A 10,286-nucleotide genomic window follows, 5' to 3' on the forward strand; every position below is an offset into this window, starting at 1 on the left:
CTACTTCATCGACAAAATTTTTAACATTGCCCAAGATAGATCGGGCAATGTCGACATTGCCCGGAAAAGCTGAATATCTTGAAAATTTTCAAACATTGACCGAAATTGACGGGCAATGTCGACAATGCCCAAAATCACTGGGCATTGTCGACAATGCCCAATAATCGGCATTGACCGTAACATATATATATATATATATATATATATATTAAAAATAATGGAATAATAATGGAAGGCTACTCCTGAAAATTGAATAAAGAAGACCGTTAACCCAAAAAAGGAACGTGACGATCCAAAAATAATTTGGCAAAGAGGATCTCGCGTGACAACTATAGAAGAAATTGATATGTCTCCCGCAAATTCGTCGCATGCTTGAAAATTTCCTTATTTTCTCCCCCAAAAACGACATTTCAAATTTACCCAATCCGCGTATAATAAGATAGACAATATAGTCGCGTTCCAATCTCAAAATTGCTTTATAACATGAATTTTATATTTTTTATATAAATTACCTTTTTGGCCTATGAAATGTGTCCGAAATGATGTCATGTTTTTGTCTTAAGTTCTTCATATTCTTCCTTTGCGACAAACATTTTTCAAAAAACTTTATTTAAAATACTATTTTTAATAGGAGCTTTCAGGGTCATTGATTACAAATTTTAAGTCCGTTTTCGAAATTCAAAATAGCGGCGAATTTTTTAAAACTTATCAAACTCATTTGAACTTGACAAGCAAGATGAGTCAAGCTCTGAAACAACATTTCTTTACAAATAAAAAAGAAAAGAATAAAATCAGCTGACAATATGAGGACATACATAATAAGCATGTGATATTACTTTATAGTTGTAACAAGTGTACAGTTCTTGATTCTTATATGTCACCTATTTAATCATCGACTCTGAAATTCCGCAGGTTACAACTTTCAAGTGAATGCATACACGAAAAAAATTTGTCGCTTTTCAGCGACTAATCAAAGACTCTCGGATATGAACAAATATTTTACGGAGTTTTGGAAATGTTCTATGGGTTTAGTAGAAATTCTTAAAAAAAAAGTGGCCGAATTATAATTGTAACACTTTCATAGAAGGTTTCGTCGACGAGTCGAAGAAATTGGTGCGCGCAAAATCTCAAGCGTTAAAAGCAATGAACACTGTTTATTTTACCGTTTGCAGTGTACAATTTATGACAATTGATTGACAATATTTCAAATTATTAATATTATTATCAATATTGTTTATTGGGTTGATATTAATAAATACATTAAACAATTTTAATTTAAAGTAATTATAAACACAATAATGACAGAGAGTAATAAAAAATAATCATAAGAAATCTTTTTAAATTAATTTATATAAAATAATTGTTTGAATTAATCATTATTTTAATAAAGTAATTTGTTCTTCTACATATCTGATAAATTAAATAATAAAAAATAAAAAAATACCTGTCAAATAGACCTAAATGCATACTAAAATAACCGACAGATTAGCTCAGTCGGATAGATGCCTCGCTTGGCGGTCGTTTAAGAACCAAGGGTATAAGTATACCCTTGGTTCGCGCTCATTTGGCTTGGTATTTTTCCGGCACGTGAGAAAATCTGAGCTGGAGGTTTGACGTCGAGGTATAATGATGTGCACCGTCGATTATTGTTCGGTACACAATTAGAACTCGACTGTCGATAAATCGGTCGTACTCAAGAGAGGTTTTCTACAGTTTCCCTCTTCTCTGGCGAGAAAACCCATTGACGGGTGGTCCAGGCGGAATGCGAGTACTCCTAATAAAAGTCGGCTGTAGACGCAAATTAGGTTAATATATAGAAAATTTCATAAGTAGAATGGTTATGCTTAATCCAAAAAAGTATTTCTCGGGGACTCTTGTCGAAGTGCGTAAGGCCAATAGGGCAGGAGTATAAACAATAAAAAAAAAAATGCATACTAAAATACTATTGAAAATTCCAAATCTTTGGATTTATTTTCAAAAAATACGTAACCAAATAACAAGATTCAAGTAAATCCGTTGAATTTTTCAAAATTTGTCCGACATATTAAATTCGCCATTTTTAATTTTTTAAAAACGAATTCCAAATTTGTAATCATCAATCTCGAAAATCCCAGAGTAGGGGAGACTGGGGTAAACCCGCGCACAGGGTAAACCCGCTCACCAGCGATTTAACGCGATGAACTCAACTTAAGATGGAGATATTGATACTGTGAATAGTACTTACCATTCAACTTATATTAACGAACTTTCGTTTAGTTTCATGAATTTAACATAGAATCAGAGGCAATCAAATGTTTTTAGAGGTATCAGAAAAAAAACGTTTTTTGGATTTTTAAGTTTTTCGATCATTATTTTTGAGTCTTAATTTATTTGGCAAATTTTTTTTTGTTGCTATTGGATGTCCTTTTTCGAAGTACATGCATAGTTTTATCTTATTTCAAAAAGATTTAATTAAATTTATCCTGAAATGTGAGGAATACACTCGGGGTAAAGTCGCTCACGTGAAGTCGGGGTAAACCCGCTCACTTAGTTTTTAATTTAAAATTTAGAATAAAATAATTTCACGTATTATATTTCAACAATAACACAATTTATGACTTATTAAAACCAAAATTGTAACTACATTTCACTTTCTCTTAATAAAATATAACACTATTTAAATCCATAGTAGTAATTCATGAAATATTTGTTCATTATTTATTAAACCAATTTGTTGTTTATAGAAATGTTTATATAACTCATAAATTATCAATAATAAATCATACTTAAGACGGGAATAAGACGAATTTTAATATTTAAAAAATAAAACTGTTCCGTCTTGAAAAGATGAAGTGAGCGGGTTTACCCTGGAAAATTGTGATTTCGAAATTTGGTATATGTGTATTAAAAAGTTTCTCTAAGTAAAACTAAAAAAGATAAATCAAAAACTCTTTTTTATTTTTTTAGTAGAAATCATAAGCTTTCAAATGATATAAATTAACTTGGATTTAGAGAATAATTTCCTAGATTTTTACCGATCTGAAAAAAAGTAAGCGGGTTTACCCCAGTCTCCCCTACGCAATATATTACGAATTTACCTAAAAGTTTGTTTAAATTCAACAAATCTTCTTTTGACTTGCCTGTTTGTATTTATTTGAACTTTTAAATTGTAAAATACGTAAATAAATTGCTTTGTCATTATTTACAATTGAAATGGCATTGTTATTACTGCTTTTGGAATTAAGTAAATGAAGAGCAAGAGGTAAATTTAATTCACATCTTGCTAGTCAGAAATAGGTCAAGTTTAACCTAAATTATAAAGAAACGTAAATACAAATGACTGATAGATTAAAAAAATGTTAAATTTGACACTAAGGGAGGCATAACTTTGAAAGACCTAATTTTATAAATAAATGTTTAGAGTTTGTAGTGTATGAATTCTTGGTGCAATATCAAGATACGTGGTGCTTTAAAAAAATTTTAAAACTAAAAGGTAAACTATATAAATTTTTTTAAAATAAATTTTCTGTATGACAAGTTATTATACATTTCATTGTCAGGTTTTACATTTATTTACAGTATAGTAATTCACTTTATATTGCTTTAACATATTTACTATACTGTATTAAGAATCTTTCAATGAATGTAAGGATTAAATATTTCATAGAAAGGCTTTCTATTTTAAGACAGTATTGTAATTTATTTCACATTGATCCAAATTTTATTCATATTTGTCTTTATTTTCTTTAAACTTTATTGTAATTGTTATGAATATTAATTTGAGATACAGTATTGAAACATTTTTAAAAAGTGAATTTTCTCCAACTTTTTAATACAAAAATTAAAACATTCTTTAGACTTTTTCTTTCCGTGTTCAACTACATTTTAAAAGAAAATAATTGAATAAATTTGCTTTTATTTCACAATTTCATTACTTTGGCAAAGTAAAATTACATAAGTAGAAAAGGAAATTAGGTCTTCTTTAAAAAAAAAAAAAATTTGATCAAAAAAACATTTTTTTAATTTGATCAATTTTTAAAAATATTTTTAGGTTCATCCACCATATTGGATCCGCCATTTTGAAAATTTAAAATTTGACGTCAAATTCGTATTCAGCGACCTCAAAAACCCCCTAGAAGCCAGATTCAAGCAAATTTGATCAATTTTTAAAAATATTATTTTTAGGTTCATGCGCCATATTGGATCCACCATTTTGAAATTTGAAAATTCGATTTAAGATTCTTATTCAGCAACCTTAAAAACTTCTTTTTACCAAGTTGAATAAAAATCTATTAAAATTTGTTCAAGTTATTCAAGTTTTTACATTACTAATTTTGTAATGGTTGATTGTTTATTTTATATGATACATTATCAGTAAACTGGTTGATTCACTATACATCTACGAAGAATTTTTTTCAGTTTTTCCATCCCTTAAAACAGTAGTATACTTGATATAACTTGTTTCTTAAACCTCGCTTAACTACAGTGGTGTTTACATTTACCTAGTGATGCACGTCGAACCGATAAATGCTCGACATCGTTCGAATGTTCTCGTTTGAATCGAACTTCAAGGAAACGATATTTTTGATTTTTCTTTGTTTTTGTTCGGCTCGTTTCGTTCGACAAAAATCGAATCATGATGACAGTAAATTATATAAGAAATGAAGGGTGGCATGACAAAAGGCGGAAAATGATAATTTCATGATTTCACAGGAAACGAAAATACATTTAAAAATTTCCCTGATCATTTCAGAAGAAATCTAATAATACTGTTTCGAAATATTATTGAGCTTTGCCAGTGGAAATACAATTTATGAAGATCAATCTACATATTAGTGAGAAAAATAAGTAAAAGTGGACCATTTTGGGGTTACGTCAAATGCGCATATTTTTTATAAAATTAATTGTTAAATAAATATACAGTTTAAAGAAAAACTGAGAAATTTTTTTTTTAATATTCAATTGACGATTTTATTGCAAAAAAGTCTGCTTTAAAAAAGTTGTTTGTTTTCAAGAAAATTGTTAATTAAATGTTTACTTTGAAAGTAAACGGTACCAAAATTTTTAAATGCAAACTACAAACAGGAATATTTAAAAATTAACAGAAGAACAATATTTACATTGTTCAAAATTAGATAAAGAATGAAACTATTTTTAAATAGACATAAAATTATTTCAGTGAAATTTAATATATTTAATGATATCAAAAAGAAAGTAATATTTTTAACCATATTAACCTATTCACAATAATATTTTTGATTCTTATTTTTATTATAAACAAGTCTAAAAGCAATTTACAAAAAAATCTTTTTACAGAACTGTGTAAATATATTTACCTGATTTTTTTTATAAAAAATATCAATTTTGAAAAATTGTCACTTGACCCTTTTTGTCATGCCACCCTTCAAATAAGAAAACGTATCAGTATTAATATATGTACAACATATATATAGAAAATATAATTATTTTTTGTAAATAAAAATTAACTTAACTGTAGATATTTTCGAAAATTTGTGTAAAAAAAATTATAAATTTAAAGTTACACTGTAACTATTTATTGTATGAATTTATTTCATTTTGAAAATTATAACCAATAGATATTGAAAAATAATATTTTCTTTAGTACTAACTTCAATTTATTAAAAAATAACTTTGATCGACAATTCGTCGAGATTGTCAAATTTATAACGAGCCGAACGATATTATTAAATAAAAAGACGATCATTTTTCTCGTAATTGTAATTTCTCGATCGTCTCGTCCGACATGCATCACTACATTTACCCCGAATTTTAGGCAAATTTGAAAATCTTGGGGTAAATGTAAACAGTCAGTTTTAGGCGATTCAGGTGCAACAATATTTTTTTGTACCTCATAAAATTTTTCTAGGGAAGTAAAGTAACAAGTTCATATGCAAAAGAAATCCGTCCGTTTTACCTTTTAACAAAAAAAACTAATAAAATTATTATATGATATTATCACTCGGTTGTTATAAATACTTAATAAACATTGAATTTAACGATCATTCCGAGTCAGGTGTATAAAATAAAACAACAAATGTTGTTTAACGTTTCGACAACGCTGCTGCCCTCTTCAGAAACTATAATTTATTTAACAAAAAAGGAAAAGAAATAATTAAATTAAAATACATTCTTAAAAATATGAAGTTAATAATTATAAACTTATTTTTAAACAATTTTTTACCTAAAAAATAAACAAAATTAGAAAAGGTTCCAAAAGGAACGTCTTTGTCGTGGCGATTACAATTGGACACTGGTAAATAAAATGTATATAATTCACGAAGTATAATTTAACTGACGTGAGGTGAAGTAAACAAAATTTAGGAAATGTCAGGGCAAATCAAACAGATTAAGAATATTTCATTTCATTTATAAAATGATTATAGCAATTACACTCGATTCTTGTTATAACGAATCTCGTTACAACGTTCTCTCGTTATAATAACGAACATTAAAACTCTCGATACAACGACAAAAAAACACGAACGAATTTAAGAATTTAATTTAACCAAAATGTTGGTTAACTCAAAAAAAACGACAAAGTTAATCAACCCTTAACTTTATTTAACCTGAAGAATCTACTGATCCGATTATTATTAAAACTACTTACTTTTTCTTTAAACTGATTCCATAATTCAGAAACTTTTAATATAAATAAACATACTTTACGAAAAATTTTGCACGTATTTGACGTTTTGTATACTGTTAATTACGGATAAATTCATGCGTTTGAATAGAACGTGAAGTAGGATCCTCTTCTTCCGTCGTAATATCGAGATTTTAAAGTCCCGAGATCGTCGTTATAACGAGAATCGAGTGTACTAAGATTTTGTACGTCTTCCTTTTTATTAACCAGATTTCTTTGTAAATTAATATGGATCATTTCCTATATCAAACGTCTTTTGTAGTTTGCTTCTTTGTCCAATATGAGAAAATTTTTCCAATCAAATTTGTGTCTAAAAAAGTCGTTATGAGTAGCAATTACATTAGAAATCGAATTTTTATGCTCATTAATACGAACACCTACCTTTCTTTTTGATTGTCTCACATAACATACAGAGAAATTTTCATAATTAATTTTATAAACAGTGTTGGTGTTCTCAGATTTTACATTTTTATCTTAACCTTTTTTAACAAAATTATGATTCATGTTATAATTCTTGCAAGGAATGGATCAAATAGCATAATTATTTAGAAGTGAGGAAGTTTTTTCAAAAAGTTTCGGAACATAGGGTAAGAGAACTTTTGGTGATCTTGTGTAAAGTATGACATTTTTGTCAATAGAACATAGAGAATTAGATTCTACAAAAGAAACACGTATCATTATATGCTTGTTTATAAATTCTAATGGATAATTATTTTTTAATAAAATTTCTCTCACATATTCTATGTTTTTTGAGTGGAATTGTTTGTCAGAGAGTTTTATAGCTCTATCAATTAAGTTCAAAATTATTGCAATTTTTTGAGCCAAATGATGTTTAGAATGGTAATTAATGGTTCGTCCAGAAAATGTGGGTTTTTTATACCAATCAGTAATGAGTTGATTTCTTTCGTTAATAATAATAAGAACATCCAAAAAATTAATAGTATTATTGTTTTGTATTACAAAAGTAAACTGTAATCTTTTATCATAGCTGTTAAAAATATTAATCATTTCGTCAATTTTATCTTTCTGTATGCAAGTAATTATATCATCAACGTATCCATGAAGTAGTATAAGGAGACCCAACGCCAATAGTTATAGTGGCAAAAATCAGCATCATTTTGGGGGATCAGAGTTACTATGAGAAAATATAATCTGCACAACGTTCAGAGGCAGCGCGCTCATGCGGAGAAAATGTAAAGTACAAAATAAGTTTTAAGCAGACGATATTTTAATACTAAATTTCCACCACAGACGCGCAACCTCTGAACGTTGTGAGAACTCTCATAACTCTGATCCCCCAAATACAGGCTGATTTTAAACCCGCGTGAGGTCTCCTTATACTACTTCGTGAACGTATCTATAGAAAAAAGTGGGCTAGAAATAACGGTCTTGCGCTTAACCCTAATAAAACTCATGCTATGGTAATAGGCGGTAATGGTAATATAACAATGGATGCCATTTCCTCATCTTTTAGTAGGAGATACACCTATTGAATATGAGGAAACTGTAAAGGACCTGGGATTAATCTTGGACCGTACATTGTCATGGCGAGAACATGTGAAAGAAATTTCACGTAAAATATTTATGACATTGCAGCAGTTGAATAGGAGAAAACATTCTATTCCGGCTGCAACTCGATTGTTATTGATTAAGTCTCTTGTGCTACCTTTCCTTAATTACTGCTGTATCGTATATGATGACATAACTGACGAATTAAATTGCAAATTAGAATGGGCATTTAATGCATGTATTCGATTCGTTTATGATATAAAAAAGTTTGAACATATTACTGAGTATAGAGTTAAATCAGGACTTCTGAATGTGGCTACTAGGAGGCAATTTTTTATTGGTAATAGTTTGCGTTGTGTCTCCAGGGTCTAGGATTCGGTTTCCCATGCGTGCGAATTTTTCATTCTTAGATTAAAGTGTTATTGGTGTAAAGTAATTGTTCATTAGTCTAAAATATTTGAATAAACACAAAAATATAAATAAATATGTAATTATAAACAAAATAAAAAGTGTCAGCAAAAATTATATTTCATTCTAGATTTTGAGTAGAACACTGTCCAGTTACTGGTCAGTTACTTGCCTGTCACTGGACAGATAATCTAACCAGTGACTACTAAAGCAGCGCGTTACATTTCTAATCAATCACTTGCCAGATTTTCTGGTCAATTACTGGCCAGAATCTAGAAAAACTTCCCAGTGGCTGGTCATTATACAGTTGAAATTTCTACCTGAGAACCGCTTTTTGTGTATTCATGTAAAGAATTACTCGTAACTTCCGTAATTTTTAACCGATTTTCAAAATTCTTCTTTTGTTTAAAAGAGGAAAAGCACACCTTTTTAACCGTGTATTGCTCGTTTATTCAAAATAAAAATTGACAAAACCGCGGTTGATAAATAAAATAAAATAATTATTAATAAATAATAATAAGAAATTTCAACTCTATAATGACCAGTCACTGGGAAGCTTTTCTAGATTCTGGCCAGTGATTGACCAGAAAATCTGGCAAGTGATTGATTGGAAATGTAACGCGCTGCTTTACCAGTCACTGGTTAGATTATCTGTCAAGTAACTGACCAGTAACTGGACAGTTTTCTGCTCAAAATCTAGAATAAAATATAATTTTTTCCGGCTCTTTGTATTTTGTTTTAAATTACATATTTATTTATGTTTTTGTGTTTATTCAAATATTTAAGACTAATGAACAATTACTTTACCAATAACATTTAAATCTAAGAATTAAAAATTCGCACGCATGGGGAACCGAATCCTAGACCCTGGAGACACAACGCATGTGCGTTACCACGCAGCTACGGTGACGGTCTAGATGATAACTTATCATAACTACAAGTTTAAGAACTGCAGTTCTATTCCGATTGTGACCAGAATTTCTGGCCAGTGACTTGTCAGAAGTTATGATCAGAAATCATGACCAGATAAACTGTTTAGTCACTTGTTAGAGACTTGACGGATTATCTTGTCAAAATTTAGAAAAATGTAAACTTTGGTAATGTGACAGTGAAACGATCATAACTTTTATATAAAGTTACTTTAGACTTTTCTGTTTTTGACCTTATGGAACATAAAAATTATTTTTAACATCTAATTATAATAAATTGACTAAGAGTGTATTTTTATGGGACTGGTGCTTTGTTTTTTGCTTAGTAACTGGTCAGTTTCTGTGTCCGCAGTTTCTTTTTTTGATAGTGTCAAGATTTTCTGGCTAGAGATTTGGAAAAATTTAGAATAATTCTTTTAATAGGATTCGGTAAGTTTTTCTGATCAGTGGTGGAATAGTTTTTCTAGAGGGAATCTTAAATAATTCTTTAAATTAGTTACAGGCCAGTGTCTGGAAAGAAATTCTTATCACGATTATGATCAAATTTTATGGTCAGTGATTTGAAAAAAGTACTGTTCACAAAGGAGAATTGTTTTTATACAGTGAAACTGGCCAGTCACTTATTCAGGACTGGCCAGATTGTCTTAACAAGTAAAACTCGCTCTCGACTCTACAGCTACTGGAAGGAAACAAATAATACTTGAATTTCTAGCTGGGATGGTTAATATAGCAACTGTTTTTATAGCAACCGTTGCTATGGCGATAGTTAATACAGCAACTGTTTTCATAACAACGGT

The sequence above is a fragment of the Leptopilina heterotoma genome, unplaced genomic scaffold (genome assembly GCF_015476425.1).
Source record: "Leptopilina heterotoma isolate Lh14 unplaced genomic scaffold, ASM1547642v1 Lhet_307, whole genome shotgun sequence".
NCBI classification, from domain to species: domain Eukaryota; kingdom Metazoa; phylum Arthropoda; class Insecta; order Hymenoptera; family Figitidae; genus Leptopilina; species Leptopilina heterotoma.